The sequence below is a fragment of the Phalacrocorax aristotelis genome, chromosome 1 (genome assembly GCF_949628215.1).
Source record: "Phalacrocorax aristotelis chromosome 1, bGulAri2.1, whole genome shotgun sequence".
NCBI lineage: Eukaryota > Metazoa > Chordata > Aves > Suliformes > Phalacrocoracidae > Phalacrocorax > Phalacrocorax aristotelis.
In genome coordinates, this window is record NC_134276.1 from 114,913,379 (window position 1) to 114,933,856 (window position 20,478).

Below are 20,478 nucleotides of genomic sequence, written 5' to 3' on the forward strand. Positions count from 1 at the left end.
ATTCTTGAATAGTACATGTAATATTTATTAGGAGTGTAGCAAAAAAAGGGAATAAGACTGGTAAGAACAGAAAAACTTAGCTGCAAAACCCAATGTAAGTAGATTAACCACCTCAGCAGTCTCAAGTAAATCCCTTTTATTTGAAAATATCTAAATGAGGCTTCCACATATACATATTGGTTTAGATTTATTTTTTTAACATATTGTAGAATAGGACAGGTTTCAAATTGAAATAAAGTACTCCTTTTTTAGTTTTTGGGTAGAAAGTCTGTTCCACTATGCATGGAAATCAACTGTTGAATTACTGCAACTAACAACAATAAACTCAAGCCTTAATCTGAGAGTTCTGAGAAAAAAATAAGAAGCTGGACGTCTGTAATGCAGGAGGTTGGACTATGTGACCCTGAGATCCCTTCCAACCTAAATTATTGTATGATTCTATAAAAAAGGACATACTGCAGCATTTAACAATAGCTAGACTAGGCAAGTGTACTTATAGACATAGACACTGAATTTTATACAGTCACTTGCTTTATATTTTGAAATACTGACAATTCAAATTTCAACGCAGAGGGTGATTTTTATTTTAAAATAAATTCTGCATTTAGGACCCCAAATTTGCATATATAGAAAACTGGATGTACTCAAATACAAAAGGGTTTAACATAAAAATATACACAGAAAGCTCTGTTGGGTCATATTACACCACTATGGCAAAGAAAAAGACCTTCAAAGCAACAGTGATGGTGTTTACGTTTACTTAACCCATACATTCCTCACATGAGATCCAGAGCCTTATTTCTTCCTTTAAGCCAAATCAAAATAGGATGGGAGTGGAAGTCTCAAAATCTCTTTGATTTTTAAGACTGTAGTAAAGGAGATGGTAGGGAACCACCTCATAATTGTTACAAGTCACTTAATCAAACAATTGAACAACAGTGTTCCCTTGTTTAAATGTGTTCATTAGCCAAGCGCCTTGGAGGAGCAAAGTGTATGTGTAACAGCCCTGCTGGGAACAGCAGCCTGGCCCCACTCCATTAGGAAGGCTGTCAATGCTTATCCAATACCACGAGTCACAAAAAAATAAAACACTGTAAACTTTTCTTAATGGTTGTATTTTATTAATTTACAGCAGGTGACTGCAAAAGTTCGGCCCAGCAGATCTTCCTTTAGACAACAAAACATTAATAAATATATAATGCAGTGCACTGGGCAGCAAAGGTTGTTTCTATATATTGATATAATAATTGCAAGTACAACCATGAATGTTAACTGGGATGCCAGGGAGTAGCAGAGGCCACATGCAGCTGTGGGCACCTGCAGCACCCACCATCCCTGCTGGACCCCAAACCCAGATCCGGCCACCGTTTTTTCCCAGCCACCCACATTTCCAGCATCTGACAGACCAAAAGCCAACAAGGGCTAAAGCTCCTTTTGCAGCTGGCTTTGACTTGGCTGGTTTGAAGCGTGTCTCAGGAGTTACTGGGAACCTATCGCTCCATGAAGCACTACTGTACTATGTAAAGGAAAACTGGATTTCAAGCTGTGTGCACACCCCCCTAAGAGCCTGCTGTACATAACTTCAGAGCTTGGCCGCAAGCGTGCAGGTGACTCCCTGCTCAGTTTCAACATCCATGCACCACCACAGCAGCAGCTAGATTGCATGGGGATGACAGCAGGCATGTTTCAGTCAGAATCCATGCTTTGTCTACCAAATTCCTTACCTGCTTTGCTGCTGAGCTCACCTACCCTCTGTATCTAACTCCAGGCTTCTGTTCAGTTTGGACGGGAGGAGATTCTGCTGTCAGAGAGTCAGGCTTACAGTATAGACCTCCCCATGTCGTTCAGTATCTGCACCAAAAGAAAGTTACTTTCTTCCAAAGGCAGTATGAAATCCCTGCTTTTCAGAACAGAAAGAGAAAAAAAAGGCAGAAAGAAAACACACACTATTTCTCACAAGCTTGTCTCTCTCATAAGATTTTTTTTGTGGTAAGGTAGCACCTTGGTCTGTGTCTGTTTATCATAACGTTTTCAAATATTGCTTGTCATCAAGGAATCTGAGTTGTATGATATTTTATTTTTGGAAAAAAAAATATGGTTCACTCATATTTTTGAAGAACATGAAGTAGCACAGTATTGCCAATAAAAACTGAGTAGAAAATGTAGAAAGGAATATTGAAATATTAACTCACTTTATTAGCTTTCTGTATTCCTCCTTTTAACAGAAATCTGGAATTTAGCATGAATTTGTACTATAGTCTAGTCCCTGAAACTAGATGATAAATAGTCCTTACAATCTATAAATAGAGTATTTCCTGAATACACAATAGTGACAGAAGCTAAAGACAGAAATTTAATTTCTCTGAGAATCTCTTTGCCAATTGGAACTCAATTCCGTACAAGCACAGGTAAGTAAAAAAAAGTTAAAATGGCACTACATTATTTGAGACTACAAAGCAACATGAGAGGCATGAAACTCAGATAGTCTTGTGTTGACCTGAAGAGGTATAAATATGTTCAAAATTTAAGTCTCAGCTGGATCTTAATTAACAATTCTGTTCTTTTCTTTGTATGGAAAACAGCATTTCCATATACTCCATCTTCAAACAAGTTAACACCCAGTACTGTACATTTCTCATTTAAATATCAAATAAATGGTTTTCTTTTCAAAGTACTGAGACACTACATTTTGAGACCTTTGATTCCTTGCTATACTGGAGGCTGTTCAGCAGAGAGCTTTTGAAAATCCAACTGTAATTTTGGGTGCTGAACCTTTGAAAAATCAATCATTGTGCAATTCTGAAAATAGAGGTCTAGGTAGGCAATAAACGTAAAAATACTCCCAACCGATTTATTAAACGTAGGTTCATTAGTGACTTAATGTGTGAAAAACAACAGTTTCTCCTTTCTTATCTTAAAACTCGAAAATCTTATATTGGAAGTAAAAAGAACAGGTGGTAAAATATAATGGAGTGAAATAAATGCTGAAGCTATTCTAGTCACTAATTAACCTTGTCTCACTTGATAACAAGCTCAAGAACATTTCCTGCTTTCCTGTATAGATGCACATCAAAATTACACAGTAGAGAGTTTGAATCAGTTTGGGCTAATATCGCAAGATCATTATACTCCAGATTGAAAGGTCTTTTCTTGAAAAAAAGAAAAAGAAATAATGTCAAATTAAGGGTTATATTTCCTTCATGCTGTGGGTTTTTAACACTGTATTTTTAGAATTACTGGTTAGTGTTTCTTAAGGATGTATCCTAAAGTGACAGGAGTGTCATCTGCCTTGACTAGTCCAAGATACACCTCACAAGTATATTCATGCCATGGGCTTGAACCATTCATTGCGGTATACTTTTCTGCTTAGATATATGAAAAACAAGTATGCAAAGTAAAAAGCCCCTCTTCCAAGGCTGCTATTAGACTGAAATTTTGCTTTGCTCCAAATACGTCAGAAGATGATGATAAGACGTCTCAGTAATTCTGCCCATCTCCCCCTAAGTTGGAATATATATGAAAGTACAGAATATAAATGTGTTGAACTAAAAATTATCTTGCTACAATAAAAATTTAGCTGCCCTATATACTCTGAAGAAACCAAAGGGTTTGAGGCATTGAAAAAGTTGTATAAAACCTTGTTTCAAATTCTATTCTTAAACTTTCCAGGAGCAAGTTATAATTTGCCAAAATTGTTTTTAATTGAAGAAATGCAAAAATTATTTCCTGCAATTACTACCAGCTCTGTAAACTGTTTAGAACCTTTAATTATGAACATGCAATATTCAAAATTCAAGCCGAATTGTGATTAAATATAGTCCTATTTCAGCTCCTCTGCTGATGAAAATGACACTTGGGATGAAGGATTTCAGACTATTAAGAATACACATGCATAAGAGTTAAAACCTGTCAAATTGCCTAATATTTACCTAAAATTCACAGTTTCTTCTTGCTTAACACCCTGTTACAACTAGGAAATACTGATGACAGAGCGCAAAACTAAAGAAATGAGAAGAAGTGAAAAAAGTTGGATAAAAAGTAAAGGTGACAGCAAGAAATTTTTAGACTGAAAACTAAATGCATGGTGCGTGCATGTGCGCGTCTGTGGGTGTGCAAGCTTGACTGCTTTATATTTTTTGTGTTTCTATACATCTGTACATACAAAGACATGATTGTTAACATAAATTTGACCAGGTATTAGCTCTGTCAACTTTAACCTAACTTTTGTTGCTGTTATGTAAGTGCTTTCAAAACTTCCTCATTTTCATCACATTTAACAGAGATTTGTCCCATGTACTGGCATATGGCAATGGGCTGGGGTGATGAAACTTTACCTTATACAGAACACATAAAGAAAAGGGCTAGATACTCTATTTTATAGGACTGAAATGGCATTGATACAGTATCAAGATACTGTACAGATACGGATTACCAGCTTCCCTCGGATCATTTCCTGTGATGACGATTGTGGAGTGAGAAAATACCATCTCTAGTAAAACGTAGTAAGGAGCGGCCAGAAAAGTCTATGATTTATACCCACACACTCCTGACAAACTAGCTGAACTAGAGAGTAATTGCACTGTTTTTGTTAAAAAAAAAAAAAAAAAAGACCCACCGAAGCTTGTAATATTCTATAGGGAAATGAAATCCATTTACTTCCCACTGTGTATATGATTCAAGGCAGTGCAGTTCGCTAAGGAATGTCCAATTACACAGGCACCTTTGCCCTTTCTGAGTCTATATTCTAGAAAAAGACAAGGAGACAGGCAGAAAAAGGAAGACTTTATACCATCTCATTCATGATAGTTTTCTGTATTTCATTTCCCAACTAATTAACCTTTTACTAGAGAAAAAGTTCTACATTAAGAAGCACAGCATAACAATCAAACAACTCATCATTACTGAAAGACTGTTTCTAATTTAAAGTATTTCCATTCTTTAGAAAAAACACTCTTAAGTTCCGTAAAAAATATTTCTCTACACTCTGGTCCCTCATCACCTAAAAAGAAAATTGTACAGGTATAAAGAATTTAAACTTAGAATTATGTTTTGTTTCAATTTCTAGTGTTTAAAGTAAAAAATGTTTCTCTCTCAGCAATATGTTACACAGAAAGATAATATTTTTTCATATTGTGAATAATATATGAAGGGAGTTTATTACATTCAGACTTGCATATATTTAACTATACACTCATAATCTGGTAAGTTTCATTTTGAAGAAATATTACTTAAAATGTATAGGAAACATAAGTTCATATAAAGGATCTCTCCCTCTCTACGCACCCACCCACACCCACACCTTGTTTATATATAAATGCACACGTGTATATATATTAAAAGTATGCATAACTTCTTGGTAAAGTTATATATGAGAACATATATGCAAATAAACAGATTTATATATAGATATGCATTTGTTTTCATTCACTGAACAAAGTGAATGAGACAAAATACTATATATCAGTCACAGACTGCCTAGAATTCATTGCACATGGTCATCATCTCTGCATTACCACAACACTTGGATAGTTGACTCTAAATTTAATCTAATGTAAAGAACGTATAAGAAAAGTCACTCTCAGAATTAGCCCCTTCTCAACTTACTTCTGACGTGGCCACTCACTGAAAGAGAAATTTCTCCTTGGTGAGACGCTTTACTGCTGCTTTCATTTACCTGACAATCTATTTTGAAGACTTCCATAGTGACAGATATTCAAAAACTCCTTAACAGGAATGTACTTCATTTAAAATCAGTCAGCTACAAAACCTATAAGATGCATCATTTTAATAGTTTGAAAAATCATAGTCACTGTTATACCAGAAGTTGGTATAAGCAGATAGGATTATTAAATGGATAACATGTTATGGTTGAAAGACTGCTATAAACTCATTATGCTGAAAACATTTCTGGAAATAGATCCTTTTTTTCCCCTACATTTTTACATTTTTAGAAATGATACTTCTTTTCCACATTTCAAATGTTACATCTAACAGAAAAGTATATTTATGTGCAAATTTCAAAATTATTGAAATTGCCACTTCAGAGCCAAAGAAACCTATTAATGTCAAGTATTCTAATAAATTGTTCCCGATTCCTTGGCTCCCGAAGCCAAGCTCCTGGGTGTATCACATTGCCCATTTCACTGCTGCAAAGGACACAGCCTACACACGGCAAGTTTATATATGAAGGAAGACAACTTAGATTAGCTGACACTGTTACTATACAATACATATATCATCATCTGTAGATACTCTTCTCAACTCCTGCTAAAGTCACAGGAAGGGCTTCACTGGCTTTGAGAGCTGAATCAGGTCTACTGTGCCCTTCAGGCAGTAAAGACCTGGGCTGCGTGGTTTTATAAGGAGGGACAGCTTTGAACATGGGCAGTTCTCTAAAAGAATCTCTTTCCTTATGCAAGGATTCAGGCCTATCATGAAACATTATGAGACAGAAGATTGGAGGTCAAAACAGCCACACAAAGGATGCGGTAGCATCAAGGCTGTCAGGCAAATTGTGAAACTGGATTGACTGCTGCCTTCATGAGAGCTATGCTACAAGAAAAAGAAAAATAGGCATTCTCTAGACCTAGTGCTGTGCCAATGTAGTAGAGTAGCATTGCAATGGCACCAGCTGGTGGAAGAAGATACTGTTCATCATGTTACTTGTCCTTCTCCACCATCTACAGGATCACATATCTAGTAGAAACTTAATGATAATTCATTTTGTTCCTTGTTGATGCCCAGGGATCTCCTGTGAATTCACTTTGTGATCCAGTAGTTTTTTACTTTGTGGATCACCTTCAGAATACTGGAAGATATGAACCCTGTAGTTTTAAGATGGGGTACATATATTCTATTTTGCAAGCAGTGGAGCTATCTCGGTGTCTAATGAAATCAGTTGGGACTTAAGCATCCTTCAGGATCTAGATCTGTCATTTCTTACTGTGGAAAATGAGATATAAGGCTACTGTTAAAAAATAATTGATACTATTCCTCTAGAAATCTCTGTAAGGATACTGAGGGAATACACTGATGATGGAATCCAAGTCTGCTACACTGAAACTTCATAAATGCAAGATTTTATACCAGTGCAGTCAATCACTAGGTATTATTAGCAAGCTAAGTTTTTTTTAACTACTGATGCTTAATGAATGTTAATGAGGAGAACATGATTCTTCTTCTACTATAGGCCTCTGAGGTCTAGTTTGGAAAGACATCAAAAAGGGTAAGTTTTATTTTAAAAAATATAAAAACTGTGAGATTAGCTTCTACATTATTGTCCTCTAACTTGCTTTAATTGATTCTCTTATTCAGACTTGTTTGAAGTTTGACATCAGAGCCCCTGTAGAAACACAGCCATGGATTTATGTACCAGTTTGTCCTATGTGTTACTGCACAAAATCTTCACTTGTTCTGAAATACATATTTAAGGCCTACAATCCTGATAATAAAGTAAAAAAAATCTAGTTGGTGCCATGAATATCTTGAATTCATTAATGAACAATTTTCAAATTATAATTTGAAGTGTATGAGTGTATATAGACTAATGTTTCTCTTCAGAGGAAAGATGTTCCTGGATAAATGTGGTCCATGTAGTTGGCTTTTTGCTGCCTTTAGGAGACAACATACTCAGCAATGTCAAAGGATTACAAATTACCTTTCACAGTACAGTGGCCTTGCAAATATTATATCAGTAGTAATTGCAAACTTAACCTTTGTTAGAACTTTTTTTCATTTTTGCAACAGAGTTTGGAACACATCCAAAATGGTGAAACAGCAAAGTACAGATGATTTCTGGAATCCTAGTCTTCAACATTTCTAGTTTCCATAATCATTAATGGGGTACTCTTTTGGTTTTGGGAAACTCCAAAACGCTGGGTGTCCCGGAGTAACTTGGAGAATTTGGATATCCTAACTCACGTCAGTACATAAGATAGGAAGACTGAAATTTTCTTAATCTCTTCAGAATTTTCCTTCTGGCAGAGATACCATGAATTCTCTTTTTTATTATGGACCAGAATTAACATTTCTAAGATGTTGGTGCTTCCCATGGAATAGAAATTTGATTAGTTCTACCCAGAAGGAGTTGTGATGATTTCAAAAGGGGGTTACTTATGATTATGACAGTCTATGCTAACAGACATCCTAATATCTGTTTCAAAATCTCTGCCTCTGCACTAGAATAAGGTGAGAAAATACAGATGCTGGAAAATGGAATAGTACCACTCAAACAGGAACATCCTGGAAGGAAAAGTATTTCTGAAAATATTTACTCTTTAACAGGAATGTTGCAGTAAAATAAGCTTCATGACTAACATAAGTTTAGAAGGGTAGTCACACAGTAGCGGGGTGTTGGTTAATATATTTGAAATTTCTGAATGACATTTGTTAGGAAATTAATATACCAGGAACCTTTGGACTGAAAAACAGAAACAAACAAACAAAAGCGAAAATCAACTAACCAACCAAAAATAAAACACCCAAAACCCACCCAAGCAATTAATTCTAAGCAAGATATGAAAATCATTAATGGTGTAGAAACAGTAAAATGAATAGTTTTCTATAGACTAGGTCTAAGTGTAACCTGAAATTTACATTTCTGGATAATATATTTATCCTGTAGCTTCCCTAAAGGCTAAGGCACATCTCTCCTAATGGGAAATTTCATATTGTAAAATACAGCGTGCTCTTGTGTTGTAAACGCTTGAAGGCAACACAAGATCTGATTCAGCTTTCTGCTGTATCCGGGAAGTGCTGAAAGTAATGCAAAAATGTAAAGAAAACACATTTCCTTCCCTCTTCTTTTGTCCCTGAGGCTTACTACATCATTTGATGTCTGCTGGAAGTCCAGTGACTTAACTGGACTCAAGCCTCACCCTGTAAACACTGATACCAATGAGAAAAATAACCAATTATTTCCAAGAACTGGATTGAACCTTTAGTCATTCACTATAGAAAAACACTTGTGCTGTTCATGATGAGGCTCAGAACACATTGTCATAAACCTTGGTAGTACAAGTACAAACAGATAGTAACATGTCTTTATAACTAAAGCAGAAATGGGGAAAACCAAGGAAAATAGAAGACAGATGAGGAAAAGGAGGAGGTGAGAAGTCAGGAGTTAGTGCTTGGAAGTAATTTTCCACGTAAGTGCTGAATAATATTAATACAAAAGGGAAAAGGCAGGTAAATGGAGAATAAAAGGCAAAAATAAAATAACAGTCCTTAAAAAACCTTAAGAAAATACGTGTCTTGCTTCCCTACAGCTTCTGGAATTGTTTGCCACCTCCAAATTCTACGGTACCTTAAACCTCAGCTATAAGCATTAATGTTTAGGAAGATTGTAGCCCTCTCTGAAAGGCTTGGTTATATAATTATATAAACTGCAAATATGAAGTGTCCCTATGCAATGTTCCTTGTACTGTGTATTTGTGGAATTAAAATTTCAGTCTATGTTCGGTTCAGGATTTTAGTCCAAACCTCTGGAAACAAAATTCACCCTGTGCTGCACCTATATTTGAAGATAGCTAATGGAAACAGAGTCAGATTTGACAGTATCTAACAAATGCCCGTAGCATTTCCCCTGTTGCCAGATTTGTGCATTTCCTTGGGAATCCCATACTAGGGAGACAGTGAGGGTGGGCAGTCCAGGGACACAGAGGAAAGGGCACAAAGAACAGCCACTGGAAAAGCCTACAAGCCTGTAACTCAGCTGACAAAACTACCTCATCTATTATGTCCTTGGGGTTTTGATATATGGTCAATAATACTGGAAAATTCTAACTAAAGCTGACTATATAAGACTTCATAAAAGTTGCACACTTGGAAAGTATTCAGAATTTGCAGGTCAGACACTTCTGATTAGATCTTGTCTTCAAATGTTTCTCAAACTTTCTGTCAAAATGCTTGGAAATTTTTTTCCTTGTTTGTCTGTTCAGCAGTTGAGAGTAGATGATCATCTAGAAAGAATTTTTCATGTGTATTCTGAACAGCGTTCTCCCAAGAAATTGCTTTGAGCAGTGGAAAGGTCATCTATGGGAGCACAGAAATCTAAATTGGTGAGAAAATGACTGGATTATTTATTTACTCTAATATTGACTTTTAACACATAATTTAAGGTTGCAAGAATTTTGTGCATAGATATGTATTAAAATCAAATGTTCTGATAATTATTTTAAAACCATAACACATGTCTTACTGATCACCATTACAAATTAATTAATTTTAGATACAGTAATAGCTGTCCACAGGCCTATGTGCTAATCCACTCAGTATTTTAATACCTTAGTTTTTAATGTCAATATAGGTCTTCTTTCATTAGAAAGAGGAGTAAAATTGAATTAAATAATTAGAAATATTTTTAACTGTCAAGTCTAGATAGAATCCAATTTGCAACGGCTTCATCAAATAATTTACAACCTGTTCAATAATAAAGGGATTTGGTTCAATTATAGTGTATTCAGATATGGCCCAATGTGTGTGATTATCCTGTAGCTGCTCCCTTTTCTAAACTGATGGAGTATCTTGACATTTCCCTTTAGTAATAGGTAACTTGAATTATAAGGCCCTATGCCAAACAGTTCAGATTTAAATCTGTCTTAAAAACAGTTTAGCAAACTTCCACTCCAACAGAACCATAGAGAGAATTAAATGTGTATGTAAATACTAAATTAGGCTTGTTAATCCATTAGGAATAGAAGAACACGTGTGTCAGACGACTGCAAATTTTCTAGTGAAGCCAGCAAATCCTATAAGACAAAGCCATGTCAGCTTTTTAATGAGTGAAACAGCCCTGTCAAGGCTCTTTCACCTCCAGGGAAACAGAATGCTAACATAGTACCTATTCTTCTTATGAATAGTTATCAAGTTTAAATTTCTTTTACCTCAATGAAATCACATCGAGTTCATTATAATCTCATTTCCTGATCCAGAACCACTTAACTTACTTTTATATTAATGCTGATACCATGCAAATACTTAATCATGTCTACATTTTTCTTTTATGGGAAAACCAAAGGATGATCTGGTATTGTAAGTTGCATATCATAGGCAAATCCAGTACGTGACATTGCTGGTTTTTTTACTATATTTTTTCAAGCCACAAAATTTTCATAACTACTTAAGCAGAATTTTATTGTTGCTGAAACCTTGTGGCTCATGCTTTTTTCCATACCCTTTCCTCCACATGCATTATGCTGTGTATATCTGAAAACAGATTTTCACAGAGATATCTAAGTCGCAAAAATATCTCGACACCTAAATCCTTGATGAATGCATCACTAAACAGATTGCAAAGGAAATGATATGCTGATGAGGATTGCAAAGTCATATGGAATTCCTCTACAGAGGATTTTTCCTACATAGTGAACCCTAGTAAAAATATTGCAAGATAATAAGTTTTTAGGAATGATTTTTCAAGTATAGGCATTATAAAAACAATTTTGGGGTTTTTAGCTTTCTCAGATATGCTTTTTCCTCAGTAACAAATATTCCACCTTCAATCACTGTGTGAATTTTTTGCATCTGTTTTTCTGTTGAACGTATGTCTGGAAAAAGGGCTGGATTCTGATCTGGTTTAAGCTTGAAGTTTCTAGATAAACTCTGCTAAAATCAGTGGTGTTTTCCATCATGTGTCTGAAAGTCAGTCTGTTTCTTTCAGACCCTCCCTTAGTGGTTGATGGAAATACCCTTATTTCTGGTGGGTTTTTATTCCTTTTAAATATATATCACTAGATTAGGTCTGGTGTAATGAATGATATCTGAACTAGCTTTGACATAATTATTTGAAATACTGCTGTTGTTCATGGAGTAGCAATATGTACCTCTGCCTTAAAAATCAGGGTAAAGTACTTCATGTTAAACTTCATGCTGCTCTGGCCTAAGCAACAGTTTACATGGTTTAAAGGTAGCTCGGGTAGCTCTTCACTGTACTGCAGTCACCGCTGTGTAGGTACAGCCTGTGACAGTTTCCTGGTTTTGGTCTCGTCATATACGGAGCTGCAGGAGTTGCTAAAATCTTCTCAAGATTTCCAGAGCTATGTGTAGGATATTTCTCATACATACCATCATGTGGGTGTTTACTTAGCATGACATAGCTTCAAACCATCATTGCCTTTTATCCCCTACGCAGTCTGAAGGCGTTTGACAATGCCTTCCTGATTCAAATGTGAGAAAAGAGAAACTTATCTAACTGCATTTTGCAAGTCTTTAGCTACAGATTAATCACCCCAGTACAGCAGCAACTACAATATTCTAATAATTATACTTTACTTTTCCCTACAACAAAGCAAAGAAATTTTCAGCTACTCGTATTAATCCAGGGAGTAATTTCTACAAAGGCAGGTGGTTAAAAGATCTGAGTCTGATCTCATACTCCTTTTATCCTGTAGTAGTCCAAATGTTTGTTTTAAGTGACTTTTCCAAAATTAAAACCAAGACCTGCTAATTAGTATCTCTCTGTCTTTTCTATGTTATAAATTAATTCATGCAAATGAAAATCACATTGGGTTAAACAAGATTAAAGCTCTATAACTTTTTATTGTCTCACTCTCTTATCATGTGCAATCAGTGGCCAGTTGTGAACCACATTAAGAAGTACCCACTCTGCACCTGTACTGTTGTGCTGCTTGGGGATCTGCCTGTGAGGTGAGAACCTCCTTAGGCACAGATTGCATACTCTTGCTCCTATCCCAAGACCTTAAGTTCAGACACAGGCTTCCTAAAATCCTTTCCACTAGCTTGCAAGTTATATTAAGCTGCACAATTTTTATCTTTGAATACATGTGCATATATGCATACCTAAATGTATGTCTGTAAAATGTATGACATGCTAGCACCCTTTAGAACATCTTTCTTACATACGCATTATATCCTGCTTGAAAGCTTCCTTGGAAATGCTTAGATTCATTGTACTATAAAAGTGCATGGTTTTGTCAGAATGCAGAGATTTCTGGCTGCATATTAATTTTGCTGTAAAATGCACTGAGATGATAAGCTTCCAAAAACTCAGTCCAACTCAATTTTCTGTATCCTTCCACATGAAGACATCAGGACTTCATGCCATTTTTGTCATTTCACTACTTTACAGATCAATTTCTACATGGAACCAGAGCAATCAAAAACTTAAAATGTTTGTTAAATTTCCCATCCCTCTGGCAACCGATATGGGAGCTACTTTACTGGGTCAAGAGCAATTTCCCTTCTTGGAGATTAACTTTGGGAATCAATTCCTGTGCACCAAAACTTGCTTTGAACATGAACCAGAATGGCCTAAATTTTGACTCGTGCACATTTGGCCCAAGTCATGCAACCTTACATCACTTTCATCTTTACTTAAAAACTATACTTCTAAAGAGGGAACTTCTTCCTCTGAAAAGCATCTTTGTGCTTTATATGTATTTCTGTTGAGGCTGCCTCCAGGAGGGGAAAAATAATCTGAGGATTAGACTTTCCAGTTCTAAATCAAAAAACTGGAGAATGAGAGGGCATCTTTTGTGAAGGCAACTTTCTTCAAGTCTTTTCCTCTGATATTGATTCTACTGGAGCTCTGTGCCTTAGGATATGCTGACAGAAACTGACATGTAAAAGAGTAGAATCAATACCAAAATAAACTTTAATGGCCCAAATTTCAGCTTGCACTCATTACTTATTCATAAAAATTCTTCAGAATCATAAGTTTTTAACCACTGCATTAAAACCATCAAGTAAAATCTAACTTACCATGTACATAATGACACATGCACAGGACTTTACACAGAGATTTTCTTTTAGAAAAAGAAAACTGTTAACAAAGTCGTGCAGGCATCACCTTTTGTAATTTCATAGAATCATAGAATGGTTTGCATTGGAAGGGACCTTTATAGGTCATCTAGGCCAGCCTCCCTGCAGTGAGCAGGGACATCCCCAAGTTGCCTGTCCAACCTGACCTTGAATATTTCCAGGGATGGGGCATCTACCACCTCTCTGGGCAACCTGTGCCAGTGTTTCACCACCCTCATCATAAAAAATTTCTTCCTTATGTCCAGTCTAAATCTACCCTCCTTTAGTTTAAAACCGTTACCCCTTGTCCTGTCACAGCAGGCCTTGTTAAAGAGGTTGCCCCATCTTTCCTATAGTCCCTCCCTTTTTAAGTACTGAAAGGCTGCAATAAGGTCTCCCCGCAGCCTTCTCTTCTTCAGGCTGAACAGCCCCAACTCTCTCAGCGTGTCCTCATAGAAGAATTTAAAACATCTTCATGATATCTGAATAGACAGAATGTAAACTTTATAAGGGCATGACTCAGGTGATTCACCTCACATTTTAGATAGCTTCTGTGCAAACTGTACCTTTAGACAGCTTGTGATGTGATGAATGTAACAGGTGCATTTTCTTCTTTGTGGCTCCTTTAAAGGAAAATTTAAGAGGGGGTTATTTTTAGGAGTTTATTTGCCTGACAGATCAAATAGTCATTTCCTTCATCTCTCTTCCACTCTTCCTTTTCTTTGTATATACCATTCTCTGATAGTGAAATATACTTTTGGATCCAGACAGTATTTCAGTGTCAAACATAAACATTTTCACCGTGCTTCACTAGATGCATAGTTTATGTATATCTTTGAAAGGTACATTCTATAACAGGCATACTGAGAGAAAAAAACACTAGTTGCATAAGGACAATTAAAACAATTCTGAAGATCCAGCTACTTTTACAGTCAAGTCCCCAATTAAAAGATACCAAACATCAAGTTTTATTTCTGAGCACACTGTCCAGTTTATCAACTACATAATAATTTTATTGCTGGTAAGTCTAGTTGGAGAATGAAGATTGAGATTCAGGATCCACAACCAGTCGGCCAAGAAATCTGGGGAATTTTTCATCTAATTTTCATTTATTTTTATTTATATTTTCTTGACTTTATTGCTGTTTGTATGTACCATAGAACTCTGTAATAGGAGAAATGCGTTGCTACTATTTCTATAAATTGGATATCTGAGGTCACTAGACAAAAAAGCAGTTTTCATCTATGATAATTACCAGGTTTCATTCAAATTTGATTGTAATTTATGGAGTAATATCTTAGCCAGGTATGGAGTAATATCTTAGCTAGGTGATTAATTGATCAAAGATGTCTTCCTAGAAGGGCAAAATAATCAATACACTTTAGCACCAAGATGCTACAGTTACTACAGTACATCACAAATTAACGCTTCTGGGTCATATTTGTCCCAAATATTATTAATAAATAAACATTAGGCCAAACTTAGTGTCCCTATAATAAGCCAATCTGATTTAGGAGGATAAATTTGAACTTGACTTTCAGCTGTTCAACCTGTCAAAATTCATGATCCCAACTAGCATTTGTTACATCTTAATGCCCATTATTATACTTATTCCTTTGAAAGATATTGAGATTTCACTGGTAACAACAGCCCAGTAAGCCTGTCGCTGCAGCTGTTCTTGTCATACACAGTCACAACATTTACACATTGGTGCCTTTAGGCAAGTATCTGAGTGCACTTATCAGTATTTCCTAATGCACTTGCATTTGTAAGACAAATAAGGAACATCAAGAATCATCATAAAGAGTGCTTCAAAGAGGTACAGGAAGCTTGATTGTCACTTTAGGAAGTTGCGAACGCTTTAGACTATACAGCTCACATGAGAAATTCTTCGAGGCTAGCAAAAGTCTTTAAAACCCTGGTTATACTATATAATGCTAATCGATTAGTACTTAATAAGCACAGTACAAAACCCAGCTCAACTCTGGCAGGTGGAAGAGGTGGTAGGAAAGGATGAGTTTTGCTGAAGGGCCCTTCTGGCATACAGAGTCAGGTAGAAAAACCTCAAAAAATTTTGGGAAAGGGAGAAGAGGTGATGTGGGCACCTTAGGCAAGATAGAAAGCAGACGAACTGATCAGAGGTGAGTGTTAGAGAACTAGAATGGACACAAGGGAACACTACCAGGGGAAGAATGCTCATTGGTGGAAGGACTTAATGAATTAGTACAGTAGTTGATTTGGCAAATAATTTTCAGAAGGTTAGAAGTCAAGTAATAATGACTCAAGGGAAAAGGGGAAGAATTATATTTGTAATAGTCAGGAAGGAAAATAATGGCGACCCCAGAAAGGCTTTCTGTGGGGTGGTCAGATACAGGCAGGAAAATACAGAAATTGTGTCACATATTATATCCAGGGTAAGACCAAAGCATGCTGAAAATGGCTTACGAAGAGGTCAGAAAGGAACAAGGCATGCAAAATTTGAGACATTTTAAAAATTTAAATATTGGCTTAATTAAATGAAAAATATCAATAGTCTGTGCAATAGGATTTTTGTTAGTAATCAGGAACATGAAGGGCTGGAGGTCATGCTGTTGGGCACTGTAAACTGTTGGTAAGAGGGAGAACATACAATCTGCACAGAGAATAGGTGACAGGTGGGAGAAATAATCATCTCGATTTCGCAGACAGGGAAACTAAACCCATATCAGTCATCTATTGGCAAATCTCTTCAAACACTGAAATATTTTAGTTTCTGTTAAATTGGTAATATGCATTTGTAAGCTATGCTGAATTGTCTGGAAAGGGCAGAAACTTTGGTGTGCATCCTTGTCTAACAGAAGCACAGATAAGGAGGGAAGGACTATCCTTCTTCTTTCTGTGCTTGTCTTTAAGGTGCAACTGTTCCAAGAAAAGATATGGAAAAAGATTAAATTGCAATACCTTTTCTGCAACAATGACCCTATAAGAACTCTTGTTTTTGAAGGAGAGTAGCTGCTAGTAGCTAAACTTAATACAGTTACAAAATTGGTAGTTATAGTAGGAAAAATATTACTCCTATCTTGAAATAGCTTCAAAGACATATTATTGAATAGCTGTTCCACACAGGCGGCTTCCACAATCCTAGACAGTTCAAAAACTGTAGCCTGTGCGTGTGATACCTAAGAGAGGAGATTGTCTTTCAGTGCTTGCAGTCAAGGAATTAAAGCAGAAAAGAACTAACAAAAGATTAATTATAAGATTATATATGGAAGTTATCAAAGTACAAAAACATATAGTTAAAAATAAGTTTATTTATTCAGATAACAGGCACTTTTAGAGCTCAAGGAATCATTCCTTAAAAAAATAAATAAATCCCTTAAACTGGAGAACAGCCCTACTTCATGATTTTATGGTGTCAATATCATAACTGACATCTTAGCTAATCTTTGTTGGAAATGTAGGGGATTTGTAGAGATACAAATTTATATTTGAAAGCAGAAGATTTTACATGAAGCACTTAATCATGTAATTTTTATTTAGTATTAATGACCCTTAATGTTAGCACTTTCTTAATCTGTTATACCAAATGTGTATATATATATAAAACAAACCATTTAGAATTGGCACTCTGAAAGTCAGAATTTAAATATTCAGTAATAAAACAATATAACTGCAACAGATACACATTCTCAACTTTCCAATCATGTACCACAATGTAAATATTCTGAGACTATCATACTATTCCATTAAATGCGCACTGAAGGAAAAAATTGCACACTTAGGTCAAATCCATATTCTAGTGTAATGAAACTTGCAACTTTGGGCTACTGTCCAGTAACATTAAGAAATAAAATCACCAATTTATAGTCATTATTTATGCTCACACATTTTTAAATAAATTTTCTATTCTCTGGGAAATCTAATGTTTTCTAGATAATAGATGCCACTTGAGCAATTAAATACTTAAGACAACAAATCTTTTGCTGCTCAGGACAGAAATTGTTGTCACTTATAGAAGCTGCAAGCATTTGAAATCAAAAGCTTTTATTAATAAGGGTGGGTTGGAATTTTATGATTGCTCATTTTTGGTGAACTTGACAACGATGTGTTTGGAGCTGGAAAAACACAGAAGCAGATGATTTCTTTAGATTGTCTTATAATCAGCAAATAGCTCTCTAAAACTGATTAAAGAACTCCTACTGGTAAGACACCAGCTTGGTGTTCAGAAGACTTACATTTATTTTCTTAGTTACATTTTTCTGTTGCATCCATGGGAAAGTCATTTAGGGCAAAATCCCGATTACACTGAAATCAATGGCAGACCTTCATTGACGTACTGAAGTCCGAGGTCAATTTACATTTATTGTTTGTTTTTCCATGAGTAAAATAGAAACAGAATCTCACATCCTTTCTCTTTCCTATTTAAAACGTAAGAACTTCAGTGCATGGACGGTCTTTCCAACATAATACGTACTTAAGTATTTTAAATGTAAATTACTTACTGCTTCTTTTTACCTTCTCAGTTTGCACAGTTTTCAGAACAAGGATGAATTATATAGATGTATATAATGTATAGTTAATACAGATATATACAGCATATACAACATTCATTTCCCACATGCAGGATTTGTTGTGTATACTCCTGGATGTACATACATGTTAGCAGTGTCCAGTCACATGGATCCAGATCCTTGTTTCAACTTTTAAGGCATACTGAAATATGAAGGTGCAAACAAACCTGAGCGCATCTGCCTACATTCTGACCTGGCCAGAAATGAGACACTTCCATTTCTCAGAACAGAGAGCTGAACAGGGCCACAGCACACCCAAATGTGCCATGCATTTAATTTGCAGCTATATGTCCCCTGAATCAGCATTGTCCTGTCTCCAATTGCATCCACTTACCCGTAAACCCTTTCTTGTAGTCATGACCTTCAGCATTACTATAAATGATAGTAATCAATGCAGTTAGCATACTCTAATATTCCCATATTTCAGGAATCACTTTTTTTTCTATTTAACATTATTGAAAAAACCCATACATTTATTGCATTTCCCTGTGCAATGCTAAGGAACCTTTTCCCAACAGTTTAGAGAATATGATCAAATATTGCTGTGGAATTTTTCTATATGGTCACTGTTATTTCATACTAAATACCTTGCATAATTTTTACATTTAAATTTTTAACAATGTTTATTTTAATTTTCAATAATTTTTCATAACCAAAATTAGGGATTAGTCTTTGCTACTTTTCCTCCTTTAATCAAAGAGGAGGTGGGTAAGGACTGTGGGATTTTCTTCTTCAGGGCAGCAAAGAATAGTTTATTATTTATTTATGTTTACAAGTTTGAGGAAGTAAAACATAATGACCACAGAAACACTCTGTGGGCTTAATATATGTCATCTATCTAATGCCCTGAAGAAAAAGATACCATATTCCACGTATTTAAATGAGCTTCTCCAATAAGGTTGCTAGTTTGTTGTTCTAAATCTTGAAAAATCACAGGAGGTATGTTCACAAAGCCCATTAACAAATAAGGTTTGTGCTCACACTTCCTGCACACTGTTTTGAAAATTGATCCCTAAGGGCCTAATTAGCTATTATGTACTTTTCCTACTGAAAAAGAAAAGGAATTTTTATTCTTAAAATAACTTAGCAACCAAAATTTTCCAGAAGATTTAATCTCTCTTACTCAGTATCTCACCTCAGAATTAAGCAAATCCCACAAGGCTCCATCCCAGCATCCAGTGAAAGGACCACACAGATTCATCCCACCAAATATCAGTATTTGTCACCTGCATAAAAAGCTGCAAATTTAGCCTGTCTTAATCCTGCCAGATGCTAAGTCCTCTTAAATTATGCTGAAATTAGAGATGAAAAAGGAGAAATTAGACCCTTCAAAACAATGAACTGAAAGTGTAGATGCTTGTGTAGCACATTGGAATAAAAGATGACAACGAGTACAAGGAGTACGCAGAAAAGGTGTGGTATGATTTTAATGATTTGGAAGCCTCACTTTAAGGCCTCCATGGTGGCAGGAATGGGCATCTTAATTATTTTCGTCTCTCAAGCGTACTACTAATTTGTCCACAGCATTTAGCAAGCAAGTACTCAGCTCCATATAAAATATAGAGAAGGACAAGGGACATCGCTCACTGAAATGTTGCTGTGTGCGAGTTCTTAGAAAATTACTCAATATGCTTGGGGCAGTATTTTTCTTGGTCTTCAATATCCACTTACTCCCACCGGCTCGCACTTTTTCTTTGTCCTGTGGAACTGTGAAGCGACATGCACAAGTGCTTTCCACAAAGATCAAAACTCTTGCCCTTCATAGATATCTTCTAAACCCTTGCAGGTAGAATCCTTTAATTAGGAGTTCTTGTAAGTCAGTTATCTTCATAAAAGCAAATTTTACCAAGAGACACATACTACCTAGGAATCCAATTATCTGTTTGACAAATGTTGGGCTTTGGGATGTTTAGTCCTTGCTCAGAACAAAAAGAAAGTTAAAAACATGTTATTAAAAACAGGAATGAGATTACTACAGTGCTTAATTCTGACATTATACTTTCCAGAAAACAAATAAATAGTAAATTTTCATTGTGATTCAGACTTCTCAAAGGTTACTAGAACATTTTAAAACTATTGTAGAATCAAAATAATTAACAAATTGTTTTTGAAGAAAAAACCCGAGATATTCTATTCTGAAAAAGGTGAAATTAAATGTTTTGTCCTTAAT